Source organism: Puma concolor, chromosome E2, assembly GCF_028749965.1.
Source record: "Puma concolor isolate L17-30 chromosome E2, mPumCon1.1.hap2, whole genome shotgun sequence".
Classification (NCBI taxonomy): domain Eukaryota; kingdom Metazoa; phylum Chordata; class Mammalia; order Carnivora; family Felidae; genus Puma; species Puma concolor.
The window spans coordinates 29,972,314-29,986,280 of NC_141681.1; the positions used below are offsets into that span (position 1 = coordinate 29,972,314).

General features: G+C 49.2%; 1 long non-coding RNA gene across 1 annotated transcript; it reads right to left on the reverse strand.

The window, feature by feature from the left end:
* Nucleotides 1-445: 445 nt before the first annotated feature.
* On the reverse strand, nucleotides 446-10,876 carry LOC147573451 (uncharacterized). The gene is made up of 2 exons (XR_015244522.1): nucleotides 10,348-10,876; nucleotides 446-902 (listed from the first exon to the last, which is right to left on the reverse strand). It is a non-coding gene; the product is annotated as an uncharacterized LOC147573451 (long non-coding RNA).
* Nucleotides 10,877-13,967: the final 3,091 nt, after the last annotated feature.

The window sequence follows — 13,967 nt, forward strand, 5'->3', positions numbered from 1 at the left end:
TGTTTAGAACTATCAATAAAACATAACAGAGAGTCTGCTAAATTAGTAATCATGGAAAACCCGCCCGGTTCTCTCTCACGCGCGTTCTCGCTCTCTCTTCTCTTTTAATATTACAAAGCAACTTTTAAAGTATTTGCCTTTGGTGTGAGGGTGGTCTCGGAAGACGACGTGTACTTAAATATCTCAGAGGTACCTGAAGGCCTTATTTTTGGACGGGGAGAGTGTCAAGGGACAGCTAAACAAAAATCTAATAATGGTTTTAAGTTAAATGCCTTCAAGTTAAATACCGTCAAGAGCTCTTGCAATCAAATGTCCGTCACGAAAGGCGTAATGTATCAGCAAGATGGGAAAGATACTGTTTGTCAGCAGTTGTGATTAACGCAGATGAAAAGATAGTCTTGCCCAGGCCTCGACGAGCTGCGTTTCAATCTCACGGACACCAAGAGACGGCACATGAAACTATTTAGCCAAGAGGGAAAACCATGCCCCGTCTTACCGCAAGGCCGCTGGATTTTCTAAGGGGAACGTGAACAGGAAAGGCCAAAGGGAAGATGCTCCCTCTGAGGCAGTGGAGGGTGAGGTCCTGGCAAAGAAGAAAGCCCTTTCTTTGTGATGGGTCTCACACTCGGAGGGAGAGCTTTTCCCATCAGGGGGGCGGGTGGTGGAGGGGACAGCCATCTGGTCCCCCCAGCAGGCAGCATGCAGACAGGCGTCTGGGTGTGGTTTCTCTTTGGTGCCGGAATCATTTGCAAGAGGCCGAAAGACTAGGAAACACAGACCATCATCTCCCCGGGCTGCTGGGATGTGAGCGCTGGAAGGCCTCCGAGATCAGTTGGCAAAGTGGGTTTCGTTTTCCTTTGAGCCTCAGAACTGTGTCTTCCCTCAAAATATTATGCAGAACCCTGATTATGAAAGAGAGAAAAGCAGGATGGTCTGGTTAAGGTGGGGCTCGGGGGGCTCGGAATCCCACCCACCGAGCCCCCGACCCTCCTCCTGCGAGGGCTTCCGAAGGGCGCCTAAGGGCTCAGCAGAACCTAACTGTAAACCACGGCCCGTTAACTTCCCTTGCCCCCAATCACAGAGGAAGGAGGGAAGGCTCAGTGAGGGGGAGCGACTTGTGCAAAGTCACACAGCTCACTAAGGGCAGAGAGGGACTGGCAATGCCCCCAAGGGCTTTGCACGCGACAGTTGTTAAGATTCAGAGCAGACCACCTGTTCTGGTGGCCGCTGCCTTGCCCGCGACCACGCTTTGCCGCCTGCAGAAGCTGTGCATATATGTCCATGCCGTTCTGTCTTCACCGCTGCTTTATTTTTCCTGGCAGCGAGCAGGACCACTTATTACTAAGCAGATTTAAAGATGAAAAATAGCCCTAGTGACTATTTGCACCTATCATTTTTTTTTTTAAACACTGGATGCTTGCCATGTCTGTTTCATCCTTTTGGTTTCCCTTAAGGATAGAGAAGCTGGGGCTTCGGCTACCGTTCGGACTTCCGTGGTGCTCTCGGCTCAACGCCTCCCCACAGTTCTCTCACCCCACTCGAGCCGTGTGGCTCAGGCTGCCCAGCTCTTGCAGAACGCCAGCCCGCTGACTTCAGTGGGCCAGCCTTCACACCGGATAGAACCACAGATACGAAATGCAGAAAGTGTGGCTCAGCCGTATTCCACCCCAAGGGGGACTGACTCTCTTTGCCGTGACAGAATGAATTCTACCTGCTGAGGATGAGTCTGAGGAGGAGAGAGTAAGCCCCGGGATCCAGTTGTTCAGCTTTTACTGCGGACAAGTTCCACCGGCAACCAGAACCCTCACTTGTCCATCCGCCTTACCCTTCCTTCCATGGTGCGCAATCAACAGGGCACCGGGGCTTGGAAGTGGAGGGTTTGGGGTCTGGAATCATGTAAACAGGGTCACCACTAACTCTTGACTTAGAGCAAGTTAGTCCATTGCTCCTTATGTCTCAGTTTTTCCATCGATCGAGGGAGGGCGATAACGGTACTTGTCTCAGAGAGCTTGAGGAGAGCTGAGTTTCTAGCACTTGGTCCTGGAAAATCATCCTTCATGTTTCACTCCGTCTCTCAATTCAGGAATGCGATGCTGTGTGTTAGCAGGGAGGGGGCAAGAGGCTACAGGAGAGTCAGGGCAGATGAGGGCCAGGAGGGTATTCACCTTGACCCCAGTTCATTCCGTGTGGAAATGCCAAATGGAGCTCCCTATACCTGGTCAGTACTCTGTGCAGGTGGATTCCTGTCCAGGGCTGGGGACTCTGGGGGCCCTAGTGAATGCACCCCTGTAATCTTCTGCTCGGCCTAGCGTCTCTACACATTCGTGAGTCCCTTGGTATTACGAAATCTTAACAGTCTCTGAATCTGTGAGCATCTTTTTATCCAGAATACCACCTTCTGGGACGTCCGGGTGGCTCAGTCGGTTAAGCGTCCAACTCGTGGTTTTGGCTCAGGTTATGATCTCACGACTTTGTGGGTTTGAGCCCCGCGTCGGGCTCCGTGCTAGAAGCATGGCGCCTGCCTGGGATTCTCTCTCTTTCCCTCTTTCTCTGTTCCTCCCCAACTTGCACTGTCTGTCTGTCTCAAAATAAATAAACTTAAAAAAAATACCACTTTCCCATTGTGACTAGCATGCTATTATTTTCTTTCCATACCCCCTGCTAACTAGTTTGAGTTGGGGTTTTAGCCTTTGTAACCAAGGGAGCCCTACATTTAGATACATCTGCTCCCTAATTCCAACACCAGAGATGGAATCCCTTCCCTGTTGCCCCCCCACCCCATGTTTTACTGAAATACCACGTTGGATCGGGTTGATCTGTAGGCAGAAAAGAACTTATTGTCTCAAACATTTCCTGAGTGCCTCTAGAAAAGTAAGAGGCAAACAGCAATACAGCCTATTGAGGGCTCCTAAGGAGAGGGCAGAGAAAGATCTGGGGGTTTGTAAAGGAAAGGGGATTGCTTCTAGCTCGGGGTCTTAGGAAAGGGTTCACAGGGCAGGTGGCTTTGCTCTGGGTCTCGAGGAGAAGGGCACATCGGTGACAGAGGTTCTGGTCAGGACAGTGCCGGGTAGACTGGAGGCAGTGACATCCCTGTATGAGCATGTTCAACGTGCAACATCACTGAGGGACAGATTGGGGTCTGTCCCTACTGACAGTAATAACACGTAACATTACTTGAGTTCTTATTTGCCAGATTTCTCTTACTCTGCAGACAGATCCTGAATTTGTTCCCCTTTCACATGAGAGTTCACGTGTGTAAGTGGCAGAGCTGGGATTCAGACTTTTGCCAAGTCATCATGCCCTGGGGAGAGGCTGGGACAAAAGTGACCCTTGCCCTTCCGAAGCTCACACTCCAGTATGTGTTGAGAAGAATGTAGATTTCACTCTTTCTCGTGCCATTGTTTTTATGAATACCAGTTACCTGGAGCGGTGTGTGGTTCTTGAGTTTGTGCGAGGACGTTTGTGGTTATATCTCCGGGACGTCAGCGGGTCTGATCATATTGGTTTTCACGTTTTGTCTGGGAGTGCTAACACAAGATTCTCTTTCTTCCCCTCAGGGGCATGAACAAAGACACAGGAAGCAGTCCAAGCTGCTGAAAGTCCTTTTGGGACTGGGAGAGGAAATGTTTGCTGACGTTAGAGTCATCACCAAGCACATGGAGCAGAAAAGTGAAGAGAGAAGCCGGATCCTGGTGACCTCACTGGGCTCCTGGATCATGCCTCACCTGAAGCAGATCCAGCCCTGGATTTTACAGTCACCAAAGTCAGTTTGAGTCAGGCGTCCATTGGAAGACGGAGCTTATAGTTCAGGAGGCTGCGGGGGCCACGGTTGGTTTGGGAAAGTCTCTTCCGAGTCCCAGTTTGCCACATGGTCTTTTCGTGACCTCTCTTCTCCAGGTCTCAGTTTCTTTATCTGTAACATGAGAAATTCAGATAGAAACAGCAGTAAGGATGAGGATGATGGTCACGATTACCACTTATCAGGCATGTTCTGCTTGCCACCTGCTCATCTGCTCTGCTGAGGGTTTGTATATGCAATATCTCATTTAGTTGGGGCAGCAGCCTCAGGAAGTAGTAACAGAAGGCAAGCTGATGCCCAGAGAGATTGAATCACTTGTTTAAGGCCATGCAGCACAACTGGTTAATAACAGAGCTGAGATTTACTTCAGGCATCTAACCCGATGGACCCTGATTTTTTTTTTTTTTTTCTAGAGACCGGCTTCTTCATGGTAAAACCCCTCTCATGGTCTAGGAGGGCTGGGGCCACCGCTGTCATTCATACTTTATTCTCCCAGCACCAAGCGTAATAGTCGGCAAAACGTAGACATCTAATACATATTGTTTGAATGAATGAATGAATGAATGAATGAAGAGTGGCGAGATGAATTTCGGGAGCCCACGCGGCCCTAAAGTTCTTTGAAACCTGCCTTATGCTCTTAGCCTAATGAGGGCTCCCAGAAGATTTCTTGGGTGAAGGGCAAACCCCTTTCTCTTCCTCTGAACTAGTGTTTGCTCTACTGGCTGTCCCCCACTAATGAGGGGACACAACCCAAGGGGACTGTGTCTCCAGGCTAATTATTTTGTGGTTGCTCTGACCACACCATTCAAAATATTCAGGCTATAGTTGGTGTTTTACATCTTGCCACAGTTGCCCTTGTCAACTTCCAAGGGCATGAAGCCATGGCCCAATGGGCTAGCCCTTTCAAGGTCAGCTTCACAGCAAACACAAAGTTAATTGAGCTGGAATAATAATATTTTCCCCCTTTACTTGATGTGCAGGTGACAATACTTAAAATATCGACATGCCTTAATACTTTTAAATTCAGTTGTTTGCTGATCAGCAGCTCTACTTAAATTGACCAATCTATCTTGCCCGGCTGGAGATCAAGGGATCAGCACTTAATTTCATTCCCTGAATAAAGAATTTTTTTTTTTTATATCCACACGGAAATATCAGAACATGAAAGGTTAAATCAATATGGAGTTTTACATTGCTTAAAGGGCATTTGCATCAAAGCAGCCCTGAATGCAATTCACTTGTTTAATGAATTTTTTATGCTTATTTAATGAATTTCACAAAGGTTTGGTGTTTTTCATAAAATGGATAAGGACTTCCAGTTTTATGAAATAATAAAAATGGAACTGAAGTTATGAAATGAGCAATCTCATTAGTTAGGCATGATATATTCATATGAAAATGTACATGCCTTCCTGTTATTGCCGGGGCACCATTATGCGCACGGTGGCTTGTTATAATAGCACGGCAAATATTCTTCTAGTTAAGATATCAAGAAGTGACAGAAGGAAATTGCATTTTCTCCCCATTTCTAATAATGACATAATTAATGCTCATTTAAAATAATTACCTGGGCGTTGTTTCCCAAGAGGGCTGAGGCCTAACTCAACGGTAAACGCTCCCTGGGATACTTTTGCACCCCGGCAACCCAAAGGACGTCCCATGTTTTTTAATTTGTTATTTGTGCAAGTCACAGTGATTGCCTGCCCGACAGTGATTTCACTGTCCTGGCGTCCCTGCAGAAAGCGCCAGACTCGATGTATCAAATTGTCCCCATACAGAAGACATAGAAGAAATACCTGTGTCTGATGGAGGAAGAGATTGTGTGCGCGCGTGTGCACGTGCGTGTGTGTGTGTGTGTGTGTGAGAGAGAGAGAGAGAGAGACCGTTTGATTGACTGGTTGTGGTATCAGTTCTCCCTCCCTTGACTTTTTTTTTTTTTTTTTTTTAAGGGGTCGCATATTGCTTTAGATCGCGGGCTTCCTGTTGTGTTGCCAGAATTCGGAGAACTGGTCAGGTACCGCGCGCTGACTCGCCCTTGACGTTCAGAGGTCAGAAAGCGTCCCGAACAACGGTTTAGGCTTTGAAACGCAGCCCTGTGCCTGACAACTGTTGGACCACGGGCAAGTTACTTGACGTCTCTGAACCGCAGCTGTCAAACGAGGATCGGACTTGGTAGTTCCTGTCTCCCAGGGTGGTGGACGAGACTCAGGAAGCCCGTGCGTGAGAAATGCTTAGCACGGCGTCTGGCATCCGGTAGACGCCCCGTAGCGTCGGCTGTTGCCATAGATGCTGTTGGTGGGAAACCGCGCCTGGCGTCTGCCGCCCGCTCCGGTACGGAGTCTGAACAGAAGTCATGAATCAGAGCTGCGCGGGGCCTCACTGGGGAAACTTGAAACTTTCATCTCTCTCTCTCTCTGCCTATTCAAGAGGACAGGCAGCTGGAATGCTTCTCTGGCATTCAACACTGATATCAATCTCAGCAACATTAATAATACAGTGCAACCAAATTAATTGTGGCTTCTCTGATTTCACAGAGCAGACAAATTCAGATGAACAGTTCAGCGAGCATGTGCGGGGGCGCCCGGTGGGTGCTGGGCTCCAGCAGTGGGGCCCTAAAAAAAAAAAAAAGACGAGGAAAAGCAGAGCTCTTCGTTCTCAAGGAGTCTGTCACGTTGTAGGGCAATTTGGAACAGGCAGGATTCAATTTTATTACCAATAAAACGTCTTCTATCTGTATAGCACTTTGTAGTTTACAGAAACTTTGCAAGAATCGCGTAAGTTGTGGGACCCACTGATCCCTTAGGACTCTTTTGACAGTAGATTGAAATAATTTCATTGGACACAGAGAGGTATTTAGTGCTGTGGTTAGCAAATTGGTTCCTGCAGTTAGAACTGAATTTCAGCATTGGCTTTGCATAGTTCCAGCTGTGTGGCCTCCTGTAAATCACGTAACCTCTCTGAGCATCACTTTCCTGGTCTTTCCAATGGAGATGATAAAAAGACCCACTAAATGTCCTGGCATAGAAGATACGTCTGCCCCCCTTTCCGCCACGCTCTTAAAACCCTGCGTCCGATGTGCCCATAATCCAGGTAGAAAGGAGAGTTGAAGAAAGTAATGGAAGATGCTACCCCCTAGTGGGGGAGTTAGGTAATTCAGAACTTCACAGCAAAGATAAGAGAGTGCGCCATTGCCTTTTGACAGCGTAGTGGTTGGTAAATTTTTACTTCATAAATTTAAAAGACAAAAAAACAAAACAAAACAGAACAACGTAACAAAGAAAAAACCCGACCACAGGCCATATGACTGACTGGAGTTCGAATTACTTCTGCTATGTTTTGGATTCGGGGATGTGTGTGTATGTATATTACGTATATGTATATATGTTATATATGTGTATGTAATATTTATGTGTGTACACACATATGTATATGTAATATATAAAAATGCATATATGTGTATATATACGTGTATATGTAATTCTTTTTTTTTAATTTTTTTTTAACGTTTATTTATTTTTGAGACAGAGAGAGACAGAGCATGAACGGGGGAGGGTCAGAGAGAGGGAGACACAGAATCTGGAACAGGCTCCAGGCTCTGAGCTGTCAGCACAGAGCCTGACGCGGGGCTGGAACCCACGGACCGCGAGATCGTGACCTGAGCCGAAGTCGGCTGCTTAATCGACTGAGCCACCCAGGCGCCCCAAGTAATTCTTAAAGCTGTGCCATCTCATACTTTTGAAAGAGCTGACCATTACTGAATATCCAGACATTACGATTTTCTACTGATTCCAATACACGGTCTACTGTGTAATAATAACACACAAAACAGTGAAATTATAAAAATATTCCTTCCCTTGTAGAGTCACTTTAGTATTTATTTTTGAGAGAGGGAGAGAGAGTGCAAGGCAGGGAGGGGTGGGGGGCGGGGGAGGGCGGAGATCCGTCAGCACGGAGCCCGATGTGGGACTTGAACTCAACAAACTGGGACAGCGTGACCTGAGCTGAAGTCAGACACTTAACCAACCGAGCCACCCAAGAGCCCCTTAATTTCACTTTTAATATAGGAACAGTAAAAGTACTCAATTTCTTCATCTTCCTCCAAATTTTCTTCTCTGGAGAATTAGGGTAAATCTCACTTAGTAAGTTACGCTAATGATAATAAACGTAATAATATTTCTTTCGGCTCAGGTCTCAACCCCCGAGGTCAGAGATCCTTCTAAGACAGGACACTGCCTCTCCTCTCCGTCTCTTACCTTCACACGTCTGCATGCTTCCTTCCACACCTCCTGTTCTGGATCAGAGCATGCCTGAGATGTACCTGGAGACTTCTGTGACCAACGCAAGCTCCCTGCTCTAGGCGGGGGACTCCCCTGCACAACTGAGGGCCGCACCCTGGCATCTGTGTCACGAAAACGCTCCCCTTGTAATTCTGCTTGTCCCCCCACTCCCCGCCGAGATTCTAAAACTAGGATTCTAAAACAATCGGGCAAGAAATCCTGAAAGAATGTGGCACAGACTCTCAACAAAAATGATGAAGGGATAAACTGCTACGTTTTCAATCTGCCTCTACCCACGTCTGTTTATTCAACAAGCAACCCCTCAAGGTCGAGAATAGCCTCATTATTTTATAAGGGAAGCTGTCTCGAATCACAGGTGAGCTCCCCTGTCCCGCCCCGCACCTCCACGTCCCGCACTGGGTCTCCAGGTGCTTGCGCCCCAACCTGGCCGTCATCCTGGACTCTGTCTCTCCCCCTGCACCCTCCCAGCACGCACCCACCCCCGCACCCACACGCACGCATCAACAAATCCTGCTGGCCCTACCGCGGGAGTCTGTCTGGAAGCTGACCGCTTCCCACCCTGTCCAAGCCTCCAGTTTGCCACCTCATTCAGCCTGGATCTTGCGGTAGCCTCCCACCTACCTTGCCCTTCTCACTCTGTTCCCCTTGGTCCGTCCAGTCCCCGGAGCAGGAGCCGGAGTGGTGCTTTTAGATGCAAATCAGATCACATCATGCCTCTGCACAAAACCCATCTCATTCAGAGCCAACTCCTAAGTCCTTAGGGCAGCCTGGCTAGGGTCCGGGTCTCCTTCAAACTCGCATGCACTCGCCCACTGTCCACGCGCCTTTCCCTCCCTGCCTGGGGCTCTCTGCCCCTTCTCTTCCGCTTCCGGTCCCATCCCGGGGGACGCCTCTCCCTACCCTGCGCCCCGAAGCCGTTTCATTTTTCTTTGGAGCGCTCAGAGTCACTTGGCAGAGTACATGTTTAGAATTTCCTTGTTTATTGTCTGCCTGACTTCTTCACTAGGGTATGGGGGCTCCGTGCTCACTGCCTAGAGAGGTCTACATTGTAAGGGTTGGAGGACCACTGTTGAAGGAGGGAAGGAAGGAAGGAAGGAAGGAAGGGAGGGAGGGAGGGAGGAAGGGAGGAAGGGAGGAAGGAAGGCAGGCAGGGACGCACGAAGGAATGCTTGGGCCCCAGGATAACATTTGTTCAACGTCTGCAACTATTTCCCTGTCTCTGCCCGTCATGACTCAGGATGAATCTCCATCCCGGAGACTGGAGACCCGTTTCGATCGGGCCTTCTTTCTGACTTACTCGCCAGGCCTGGGGCGGGGAAGTCCGAAGCGTGGAGCGTGAGTTGAATGAGAGCAGACCCCAGGCCAGCCCTTTCACACGCCTCAGAGACACAGGCCGAAACAGAAGAGAAAGCGTCTAGTCCTCGGGCTCTTCCCCTCTCACTCGCCTTGCCCTCCTTCGCGTAGAGAGTCGTTTGTAAAATTCAGCCCAACAAGGTTTCCAGCTAATTGAGGCTTTCCTGACTATCCTATGTGATGCATTGATTAAGCGCCCCTATATGCTCTGCGCCGCGACGGAGGGCTGGGAGGTAAAAAAAAAAGTGAGCAAGAGGAGGCCTGTGCCCTGCAGGTGCTGACAACTCCAGCGGGGAGAGAGACAGACACACAAGGACTTCTAACCCAGGGCAGAAAGAAGACAGAGCTAAGTAGGCCTGACAGCCCTGTGCTCGGGGTCAAGAGGATCCATTACATCAACTCGTGTTTGGTCCAATTTATTACCACCACTATTACTAATCTAATAATCATTCTGGTAGGCCTGCCTTCTTTGATATCAAAGGCGCATTTTTCTACTGCCAAAATTAATGATAAAGGAAAACAATCCATTGGAATTAAAAGCAGTTGTGCCTGCTGGTTGTTGAGAGGGTCATGGGCTTCTCTTGGGCGGATGGTGGACGGGGGGCGGGGGGTGGGGAGGCCCGTGAATATCCCGCGAAGGACCCGCTTCCCCAAGGACCCCTTCCAGCAGAGCATCCGGGCGCTTGCAAAAAATCAACGTCACCCTGCGTCCGTCTCTATCAGCTCTGCCATTTAATGTTTAACATCTGGGAGGGAAAATATCCTGAAGCTTTTCCAAATACGCGAGGCCCTGCACTCCAGGTTTGCGGGGAGAATCCCAGGCAGGGGCGGCATCTCACGTGCCACGGAGGCCCGTGCCGGCCAAGGCGGGGTCCAGGAAGTCCCCCCGCCACTCACGGGAGGATCCGGGCGGATGGATTTCTCGGAGGCTGGTTTGCCTCTCCGCGGTTCCTAGATTGCCAATCGGCCGAACAGCGGCCGGCGTTTCCCACTCGCGCCTTCTGTTCCATTAGCCCTGGAGCCACATCACCAGACTCGTCAAACAAGTCCCGGATCGCGGGAGGAACGGATCCGCCGCTAGATAGCGGGGCCAACGCTGAAAACAACTATGATGCAGGAGAAAGCCGGCTTTCTCCTTTCCTGTGACTCATTAACGACGTTGGCATGTTACGTTTCAGGTGTCTCTGGTGAAAACACCCACGGGGCCATCGAGTAATGGGGGTGAAGTGGGCCAGGCTTCAGGACCTGCAGGCCTTTCGTGGGAGGCGGGGCCTTGGCCAAGCAGGAGGCCCTGCCTCCGCATCGGAGACCAAACCACTGCCGAGCTCAGCGGCCCACCAGGCAGGAATGTGCTGGGCCCAGGCAGGAATTAGGAGCTTTCCCGTGATGCAACAGCCGCAGGAAACGTGCCCGGAGCCCACTAGAGGCGCAGTTTGCAAACACTCTTCCCGTTCATCAAAGCGATCTCCAAAACTTGATACCTATTTGGCATTTACATCTGTAAACGGTCTGCCCCCTTAGGTGGTGTGTGAGGCCCGGTGACACAAATACGCCTTCCCGGTCGCGTGGGAGGCGCAGGGAACACTTTCATTTTACAGGCGAGGATGAGCTTATTTAGCGATTACCTGTGTGGTCAAAAGAGGCGGGGCGGGAATCCCAAGCCTAAATTCTTTCTCCAAGCGTAACATGCTTTGGTTTCTTCTCTGCCGTTTGGATATGCAACCGCGGGGCACTGGGGATGGTTGGAAATCTGGGGACGCCTTTCCCATCAGCGATAGGTCCCTCGCCCCCTCGCCCCGCATCTGGATCGGTCTGGAACTACTCCGACCCACAGGGCGCAGTGAGACTGACCCCAGGCTAGCTCTGGGTGGGTGTGGGTTGCAAGTGTGGACTGGTGGTTTCTGCTTCCTCTTTCTTGGAGCCTTGGGCTGCTTTGTGACACGTCTGACCAGCCAGCTGGAGACGGGACATGGGGAGAAGCTGGACTTTGCATGCAGAGGGGCAGGTCGGGCTGCACTAGCCTCGCAACCACCCTGCGAAGGGGCCAGGCCTGTGAGTGTTCACTCACACTCCACAGTCACGCTCCTCGGTCCCTCCAGACCATCCAGCTGCCAGCTGAGTGCCATGGAGGGGCCCCATTCGATGGCACATGGAACAGAAACCTCTCCCGCCTGAGCTCTGCCTGAATTGCTGACATTTAAAACCACACGCAGTAATAACTTGGATGTTTTAGTCCTTAAATTCCAGGGAAATGTGCCATGCAGATAATCAAAACTCAACTGCATAGCACCTCTGGATACTATGTTCTTTCTCCCTTCCTTCCTCCCTCCCTCCCTTCCTTCCCTCTTTCCTTCCTTCCTTCCTTCCTTCCTTCCTTCCTTCCTTCCTTCCCTCCCTCCCTCCCTTCTTCCTTCCTTCCTTCCCTCCTTCCTTCCCTCTTTCCTTCCTTCCCTCTTTCTTTCTGATTTATACCAGTATATCAATATCAACGTAATGAATTTGAAGGATGCAGAAAAGCACAAAAAAGAAATGGTCTTCTACCTAAAACTTACCACTATATTTTTTATTTGTCTCTCCAGGTCTTTCCCCGTTTCTTTTTCTTAACAAACCTGAGATCATCCTGGGCTTCCTGCTGTGTCATTTGTCCTTCTCACTTAGTACGTCGTGAACCTTTTCCATGTGACAAAACATTTTTTCAATGGGATTTCTAGTGGTTGCACCGAAAATTCGTGTTATGGATAGACTATGATTTAGGCAACCGATTTCATATTGTTTAAATATTTAGTTTGGCTTCCAAATTTTCTGCGTTATAAATATTGTTATTATTCATAGGCATGTCACAGCCACTAGTGTGCATCAGTGATGGGATTTTAGGACCCATGTTTGCACTGTCAGGCTAACAACTCAAGGACGTCCATTTAATCACTGGGTCTACTTTACTTATTTTTTAGATTTTATTTTGAAGTTTATTTATTTGTTTTGAGAGACAGGGCGAGCGAGCAGGGGCGGAACAGAGAGGGACAGAGAGAGAGGATCCCAAGCAGGCTCCACGCCGCCCGTGCAGAGGCCCCTGAGGCGCTGGAACCCATAAACCATGAGATCATAACCTGAGTCGAAACCGAGAGTCCGGGGCGCCTGGGTGGCGCAGTCGGTTAAGCGTCCGACTTCAGCCAGGTCACGATCTCGCGGTCCGGGAGTTCGAGCCCCGCGTCAGGCTCTGGGCTGATGGCTCAGAGCCTGGAGCCTGTTTCCGATTCTGTGTCTCCCTCTCTCTCTGCCCCTCCCCCGTTCATGCTCTGTCTCTCTCTGTCCCCAAAATAAACGTTGAAAAAAAAAATTTTAAAAAATAAAAAAAAAAATAAATAAAAAAAAGAAACCGAGAGTCCGATGCTTGACTGATGGAGCCGCCCAGCCCCCCCCCCCTTCCCCCCACGATAGGGTCTATTTCTTCAAAAAGGAAACTTTGGGCGCCTGGCTGGCTCAGTCGTGGAGCACACAACTCGATCTCAGGGTCGTGAGCTCGAGCCCCATGTTGGGCGTGGAGATTACTTAAAATAAAATCTAAAAAAATAAATAAATAAAAAGAAGGAAACCAGACTTCAGGAAGATTAAATTGTATGTCTGAAGTCACACACTGATTTGAATCCAGCCTTGTCTGATTCTACACTCTCAACTCCTCTAACATGCTGCCGTGTAGTAGTTAAAAAATAAATTATTAAAAAAAAAATGTTTCGGGCGCCTGGGTGGCGCAGTCGGTTAAGCGTCCGACTTCAACCAGGTCACGATCTCGCGGTCCGTGAGTTCGAGCCCCGCGTCAGGCTTTGGGCTGATGGCTCAGAGCCTGGAGCCTGTTTCCGATTCTGTGTGTCTCCCTCTCTCTCTGACCCTCCCCCGTTCATGCTCTGTCTCTCTCTGTTCCCAAAAAAAAAATAAATAAACGTTGAAAAAAAAAAAAATTAAAAAAAAAAAATGTTTCGGGGCGCCTGGGTGGCGCAGTCGGTTGAGCGTCCGACTTCAGCCAGGTCACGATCTCGCGGTCCGTGAGTTCGAGCCCCGCGTCGGGCTCTGGGCTGATGGCTCAGAGCCTGGAGCCTGTTTCCGATTCTGTGTCTCCCTCTCTCTCTGCCCCTCCCCCGTTCATGCTCTGTCTCTCTCTGTCCCAAAAATAAAATAAAACGTTGAAAAAAAAAAAAAATGTTTCTCTGTTGTATAGTGAAGCCAAACATTTTTCTGTATCTTTAAGCCATTTGCACGGCTCCTTTGGTTAGTTACCTGTTTGTGTCTTTTGACAATGATTTTATGTTATGTTCATGCTTTTCTCATTTATTTGGAGGTGTTCTTTACATATTAAGGGCACTACTCTGTTGCCCAGTCTTCTCTCAGTGTTTCGCTTTACTTTTTTACTTCAGTGTGCTGCTTCTCTACTCATAAATTTTAAAATTTAAAGATGTTTTCTAGCAAAGTGACAAAGCAACAACATTCTCAAAGTCTGCAAAACTTCAGAGCCGGGAAGAACT